Here is a 7,854-nt window from a genome sequence, read left to right as displayed (position 1 = left end):
GCGCCCCCACGCACACGCGCGCGCCCCCGCCGCTCCGGCCCCGGCCGCGCTGCCGCCCACCCGCCTGCTCCTCCCGGTCCGACCTGGGCGGCTTTGCCGCGCTCTTCAACTTCCATGGCAGTGACCCGGCCTTTCGCTTTAGTGAAGGGAGAAACGCTGGCCCCGGTTCCTGCTGGGAGGACGGACGCAGGCTGCGGAGGGCCCTCCCACTCTTCATCGAAGGAAACAAATCGATGTAATGGCATCTTTTTATTTCGTACGTTTTTCAAAGGACCTATGATGCCAGGCGGGGAGAAGCCAATCGTCCAGGCGACACGGGCAAACCGGCCCCGCGAACAGCAGCCGCCGGCCGGGTGGGGTGGTCTCTGCAGACGGGGTCCTCGCCACCCCTGCCTCAGTCCCGCGCCGGGCAGGGCTTTCCCGCCCCGGCCGCGTCCCTCCACTCGGGGTCCCTCCACTCCCCGAAGCTCGCGCGCGAACTCTGTCACTGTCACCAGCCGCCGGTAGCGAAGCGCAGTGTCGCCGGCCCCAGCCCGTCCCCAGCCCGACCCCAGCCAATGATCAGGTTCCACCTCCGCCAGGCCCCTGTAGTGTCCACCGGGCCAAAGCACCCTCCGAGGCAGGGAATGGCACCCCTCGGGTTCGCCTACCAAAGCGTCCTCGGATGGCCTGTGCACACCTCAGCCTACTCCGAACTCCTGCTTTCCGGACGCCAACTGGGCATGTGGTCTCAGGAAAAAGCCATTTTCTAGGCGGAGGCATGGCGCAATGCCTCCAGTGCTGTCCACTAGGGAGGCTGAGACAGGAGAATTGTGTGACCCCTGGAGGTGGAGCCAGGGAAGATAATATAGCGAGATCTTATCTCAAAAAAGGTCATTTTAAGGGGCCAAGTTGGGCGGCCCATCCCCCGGCCCAGATCTTCCCTCAGTGGCCTGGCCCAAGGGCCTTCTCTCTGCTTCCCGGCTGCCTTTTCCTTTGAAGACAGTCTTGGAGTTCCTCCAACTTGGTCTTCACTGTCCACTGTTAACCCGCAGGAATTGCCTTCTGACTTCAGCCTGTTTTTGTGGGCCCTGAAGCTGTAACTTGTGAGGAAGTTTTTAAGCAAAAATCTCTCAGCACTCAGAGGCTAGGCATCTCTCCTTGGAAAGATCCAGGAAGAATAAAAGAAGTGGAACATCAAGCAGATCCATTCCTGGTTCTGTCAGGGGCGCTTTAATCTGTTTCGTTGTCGTTCCTGTCATAAACTTCAGTGTTACCTTCTTTACCTAAGATTGACTTTTAAAGTTGAAATCTCAGCTTTTCCTTAGGCTGTTTCCCCCTTAAGTTCCTCACATCCACATTTTAGCCACATTTATTGTCATCTCCCAGTATCTCTTCCATCTAGTTGATATCCACTGCCACACTAGCCCTCTTGGAGGAAAGGGAATGGATTCATGCGTTTTTGCTGTTGGCTGTGTGTCAGGCATCTTGAGTCTTAGGATAATCCTAGAAACCTTCATTCTGCACTTTGCAGCTTGAAGAAGCTGAGCTGGATGCCCTGATCCTCTACGTCAGTTTATTTTCTTTGTCGCTTCCCCAGGTCCATCCCCAAAGTGCTGTTACATCACTGCCTTTGTAAGCCTGATCTCCTCACCTTGCCCGCCTTCTATAGGCTACGTGGGTGACTGAGCCTGGTCCTGACTGCAACCCCCCAATCTGTCAGCCACCACATCCCTCAGGTTGGTAGGGCATGCTGACCGAATGGGCCAGGCTTATTTGGAGTTAGTTTTCTGTATTGTAGTTAATTAAAAGATCAGTGAAGCAAAGCACAACTCTGAGTTTGTGTCTTGGTGGGTCGGACCAAAGGCTGCAAATGTACAATTCATTTCTCACCTGCAGTACTGATAACATGCGGCTCATTACCTTCATCTCACCTAAACTTGCGCTTGCCAGCAAAGAGCTTCCACGCATCTAGATCCCCCAAGTGTGCCTGTCAGCTGTCAAAGGAGACAAAAATGGTGTGTGTGTGTGTGTGTGTGTGTGTGTGTGCGTGGAGGGGTGGGGGTACTGAAGGCAGCCCAGCAGTCTGCTGTTACTGTAGAAGGCAGAGCCCCTGGGCCGCGCGACCCTTGCTTCCAGAGTGAGTCAAGCCAAGCCTGTCAGGGCGCGAGTGTCCCTGGTGCAGCCTGGGCGGTGCAGGCAAGCCCTGGCCGCATGTCTTTTCTGTCCTCCTCGAAGCCTGCTCTCCTCTCTCCCAGGGCTATCTATCTGCACATCTCCATTTCCTTTCCCAATTCCTCCTCTGTATGTGAAATTCTCCATCTTTTCCACTCTTGAGTGTTTTGTATTTGAATCTGTCCTTGGGAATCACTCAATAAAGCTTTCCAACCAAACTGCATTAGATGTCAGGATGCACTCTAAAGAATACTTTACAGTCGTGTTTCCTAAGCTGACCTCATAGGCCCTCCCCTCAGGGAAACCAGCCCCCGCCCCCAGGGCTGAGGTGACTGACCAACCTTAAATCCCTGTCCAAGGCTCTCCTTCCTCCCTTCTTTCTGCTTTTATTTTTTTTTTTATGACGTAGACTGAAATTTACTTAAAACTATTCATCTTTATCCTTCTTAAAACTTATCTGATGAGATCAGATGTTCAGTGTTCATAGGTTGTTTGCCTCTTAAAATTGGAAACTGCAGAAAGAAACAGCCAGTCCACACCAATCCACTCTCTAGCAACAGCTAGAGCTGAGAGAAACTGTTCGGCTGTGGTTTATTCCAAGCAGAAAGAATAAACAAATAAAATCAGCAGAATCATTGCTGTCACTGTGAATCCAGTTTTGCATCAAACACTGTTGGCAAAATGCAAGTATCACGTTCCTGTAATTTTCAAACAACATTTGAACTGACAGTATATTTTATTTTTGCAGGTTAAGAAATTTAAGTAGGTAGTAAGTTGTCCTTAAATACAGTAAACGGTAATTAGGCCTTGACAGTTACAAGGGCATTGTCCCCCCACCCCCGCGGTTCTAAGTAGTTATTTCTGAAATTTTATGTAAATGTTTTCAGCCATGACATTAGCGTCCATGGCAGCATCCACACATCTGCCTTGCTCGGAGCATGTGCAGGTAGTTGTCAGCCACAGTCCCCTATCTGACGGCTGGAGAGATTAAAAGCAACTCTTACCCAATATAGAGGAATGAAGCAATAGGATACCTGACCACCTTTGTTGCTACTTGATTTAAAGCAAATTGTCCATTTTCTGCCTTTTAAGGTGCAAGTGTGTTGTTCATTGTGTGTACTGTGAGTGTGGGTTTGAGGCTGTGGCTAGGAGAGGTAAAGGGGAGAGAAACACTTTAGAGCCCTGAGTTTCCACCCAGAAAACCTTCAGTTGGATCTGTTTAGCTTCCCATTCATTTGGTGCTTAGGAAACTGGTTGGTGTTAGTTGTAAGTGGAGGCCTGACTGTTATAACATTCGAACTGTGAGTAGAAAAAATAAAAATACACCAACATTAGTATAAATGTTAAAATATACTGTCACGGTAAAATATAACATGTAAGTATATTAGTTTTTTTTTTCTTTTGTCAATCTTAAAAAATAAATGTGTGACTCTGAATAAGAAGAACTATAACTAGTAGGCCAGATGAGGGTTTCTTTTGCTTCAGGTTTTGTTTCCACACTGTTTATCCTTCCAAGAAGTTAAAAGAGCAAACAGTAATTTGAAACCACAACACACACAGTATAAGCAGTTCCCAAACAAACCTAATGGATCAACAGTGTGCGTGTGTGTGTGTGTGTGTGTGTGTGTGTGTGTGTGTGTGTGTTTGAGGGGGTACTATGTGCACAAGTTGAATGAGCCTTTGTAGATTGTTGTACAAGAGCAGATGAAAGGCCTTGGTGGTGAGCTAGGAACACGAAAAAATCCTTTTTGTGCCCCCTGAAATCGAGTGTGCACTTAGTCTAGTGCAAGAGCTCTGGACAATTTCTTTATCGTAAGTTTCTATTTTAAGGTAAATACTTTTGTAAAATAGTAGATAAGGAGGCCAATCCAGAGTAATCAGAATATTTTCCCCCCACAATCCGGACCTGAACCCAGGGCCCGGTGCCCAGATGCTAGGTGATAATTAGGATCTTAATATTTCACTAGAAGATTTATAGAAGTAACTACAGTGGACCAGTTTTAGAGAAAGTAAAGGGTAAGCTTTTTGTTGAAAATGCTATTAGTCAAGTTTGGACTGGCTGTGGATACGAAGCCAATTCCTACCAAACCTCAGCAGCGCAGTGAGCTCACGCTCACACCCTTCTGTGGCCTGGGCGGTGGGATCTGCTGGGATTAAACCAGGGCTCCTCCCTTCCATCTTCTCTCCTAACTTGCTGACCTCCTACTGGAAACAAATCAGGTCCTGCATTCACTCTGCCAAGGGCAGTATTAAACTCTTTTCTTCTGTTTTAAAATACAGAAGAAAGTTACCCTCAACTTTCTAGTGTCTTCGCATGTGTTACATAGTTAGCCATGTATTAGATAATAAAGTAGAGTAAAATTTAAGCTGTACAGGGTATTCTGTCTGTAGCTTCTCAGGATTAGGCTAGAGAAAAGAGCATACACGGTAATTTTTCTCGAAATGGTTTCCTAAGCAGTCTCCCAGGCCTTTCCCCACTGCACCTCTTCACCCAAGGTACATGGACATGAATTTTTTAATTTGGGGGTTTTGGATGTGTTGTGCTTCCTGCGGGGTGACTGCAGGCAGTGTTAAGACAGTGTTGGGTTCACATCACAGGAGAGGGAGGGGCAGGACAAGCACACACGTACAGGCTGTTTGACACTGTGAGACAGAATTAAAAAACAATTATGACATGCAATCCATACTAATTCAGAATAAAGCAAGTATTAGGATTAAAATAGCAACATCCCTAAACCTTTTTAAATTTTGAAACAGGGTCTCCTGTAAGTAACTAAATTGTCCAGTGTGGGCTCAAACTTGTGACCTCCTACCTCCATCTCCAAAAGCGTCACCACACACCACAGCGTCTAGATTTCTAACAAAAGTCACATGCTACTCTCCCTTTACCTAAAGGTCTTGAGAAATGCAACGAAGACCATTTTTTAGTGTTCATCTTCTCTGTCACAGTAAGTCAATTTTTTTTTTTTAAATGTATTTGGTTGTTGCAGGATCTCACTACACAGCTCAGACTTGTAGGATCCTCTTGCTTTCAGCCTCCCCTGTGCTGGGACCACAGGTATGTGCCACTGTGCCCAGACCTGGCCGGCTCCGCCCACCCAGGGAGTAGGGCTGGTGCAGCATGTGGTGCCAGGGATCAAATCACAGTCCCGGCACTTGCCTAAGCGTGCCTAACCAGGCGCTTTAGTCTACTAAGCTATCTCGCCAGCCCATAGTAAGTCAATTTTTTCTGTATCATGCCACCAAATCAGTTCTGCGATAAGGAATTTACCTACCAGAATTGTTGACAAGTTCCAGAAAGACATTTCTGTAGCTTCTAATATTCTCTGGATACTTACCCTGAAACATTCATGCACCCCAGTCCCTGGGAGCCTGTAGAGTTACAGCCCGCACAGGCAAACAGCTGGGTACCTAGGTGTTAACATCTTTTTCTAAAATACAGTAACCTTGGGCTGACCTCCAGATCAGCATGAAGGTCACATACACATGGGTTTCCTCCATGGCACGGGATGGAAGCCAGGGCCTATGCATGCTGTCTGTCCCCAGCCCCACGGCTGAGTCTTCTAATGAACACTTCTCACCTGATGACCTAGGAAGTTCACATGAAGGGCTCAAACATTCTAGCGCCAAAGGTGAACAAGGAGTCAAGCATGCTAGCACTGGCACTGGACTGACCATTGGGGTGGGGCGGGGGATGTGTTCAGAGTCAATGCTCACAAAGAAAACCACTGTCCTATACTTACGGTTTGATTTGTGTAAGGTTTAGCTTGGCAGCACAGCTGGAACCACGTTCCCACAAAAGCTGCTCTAGTGTGACGGTAAATGCAGCCCCTCCCCACTCCCCGCCATTCACACGCAGGGTTGAACAGTCAGGACTTCCCAGCTGGAATTGGGACTGGCTGCTCCCATTCTTAGCCACTAACAGTCGTTCTCCACTCTGGGCCCTGCTTCTTCACACCATTCATTTCTCTGGTCTATGTAGATGTTCTCTCCCTTAAACCAAAACGCACGATGGCAGGGCTGTCTTACTCACTGGCAAATCTCCACAGCATTTACTCCCAGGAATCTGACAGTGGCCGGGCATCGAAGTGTCCACTGTCTAAACTTGTGATCCACATCACAAGCAAATGACACCAATGGGTTTCCAGTTACTCAAGGACAAAAGCTCTGGCAATGCACGCCACCATTGCTGCCAACCCTGAGCACCACTGACATGCAAGCACAGGAAAGGGAAATGCATGTCCAAAACAGCCCCTGCCCTCCACAGGCCAGGAGAGAATCACCAGGCCAAAGCTCTTCAAAGTAGGGTTTCCAGGTAAGTGCATAAGGACAGCAGCTAGACATCACATTTTACGGGGAACTGAAGAACACGAGCCTGCACAGGCCAGTTTGGGGGCTGCAGGACTGCAAATCAGCACCAGCTCTGACGTTCTTGCAGCACAAGAGTGAGGGCATTGAGTTTTTTTCACCTGAAATGTTAAAAGAAGCTGACAAGACAGAATGAAGCATGGAGCTTGGACTTCTGCTTCTTTTAGGCTACACTACAGAGACGGAAAGTGGATTTGTGCTTTCAACTGAAGGGCCGATGCGTAGCCTCGGTAAGATGATGGTCTAGCTGCCACTTCTTAGGGTGCAGGTGCTTCTGTAAGGCAAGATTCTGGAGGGGGAAAATGACATTACAACAATGAAGAGTCAGCAGATGAGAAAATCATGAATTGCATTTTTTTTTTAAATTAACTGGGCAATCTCAGTTCACTGTGAGTGAAAAGGAATTCACATAAAAATGAGCTGAAAAGACCAGCCAGGCAGAGTTCTTCCTAGAATAAATCAAGGTCAAGGCTGAGGTCCCTGGTGAGGAAATGTGGAGTGGCTTGGACTGAAGCTACTTGTGCTGTACAGAAAAAAGACTGGTTTTCATAGCTGCAGCCCTGAGCGCAGATCGCGGATCCCAAGGCTTGCAAATCCAAAGGCAGCACAGCGGCCTCTTATTACATCACTGCATTTTTTAAAAGGACAACAGGGCAAGTTGAGACCAGAGCCTGCTGTGTTTCACTTTGTCTTCCCTTGTGAGCTAAGGCAAGGTCTACAATATACACACAAAATTTTGTTTTGGATCCTTTTTCTCAGGCTAGGGGTTATTTGCAATTTCTAATGCATTTCTTTTTTCTTTCTTTTTTTTAATTAGGGTTTTTCCCCATAATTTTATTGAGAAACAAATAGCAATGAGACAGTTTCAAATCAAATTGGTAAGACAGTTCCAATAATTAACACATTGCATACTCTCTTCCTAGTGGTTATTTGCTGCACAAGATGCAGACATGATATCCTATTTACAAACACTATTACAACAAATCCCTCTATTCATTAAGACAAGGTAACTATTTATCTGTCCTAACCATTTTGAATACACAGATACAAAATGGACATTTGTCTGTATCCTCTTTTTTGTTTAGTTCTGCCATTTGAATATTATAGGTGTGTTAACTCAGCAAAATATTCTAAAAGACTCCAATAGTCCATAATAGTATTGGGGCTTCCGCTTGACTGGCAACGTCAGAAATTGTTGACCTGAGTCTCCTACAGCTCAACATAACAGCATGGCTTTACTTCTTATACTTTGTTTTTATACTTTTCTGCTGGATGGTTAAGACCAATTTAAAGCAGGACCTATGCAACAAGAGTGGTAGCTTTTGGATCTGA

At 46.9% G+C, this 7,854-nt stretch overlaps 1 protein-coding gene across 1 annotated transcript in view; it reads right to left on the bottom strand.

Moving 5' to 3' along the window:
• Fhdc1 (FH2 domain containing 1) overlaps window positions 1–1,778 on the bottom strand; it is a 40,145-nt gene extending 38,367 nt beyond the window's left edge. Inside the window, exon 1 of the mRNA XM_023723693.1 lies at window positions 651–1,778. The gene's annotated coding sequence lies outside the window, so the exon portion shown is untranslated. The remainder of the gene's footprint in view (window positions 1–650) is intronic.
• Between the last annotated feature and the right edge of the window lie 6,076 nt (window positions 1,779–7,854).

Source organism: Octodon degus, unplaced genomic scaffold (genome assembly GCF_000260255.1).
Source record: "Octodon degus isolate 3935 unplaced genomic scaffold, OctDeg1.0 scaffold00101, whole genome shotgun sequence".
Taxonomy (NCBI): Eukaryota; Metazoa; Chordata; class Mammalia; order Rodentia; family Octodontidae; genus Octodon; species Octodon degus.
The sequence above is the reverse complement of the archived record's forward strand: the minus strand, read 5'-3'. Positions and strand labels throughout refer to the sequence as shown.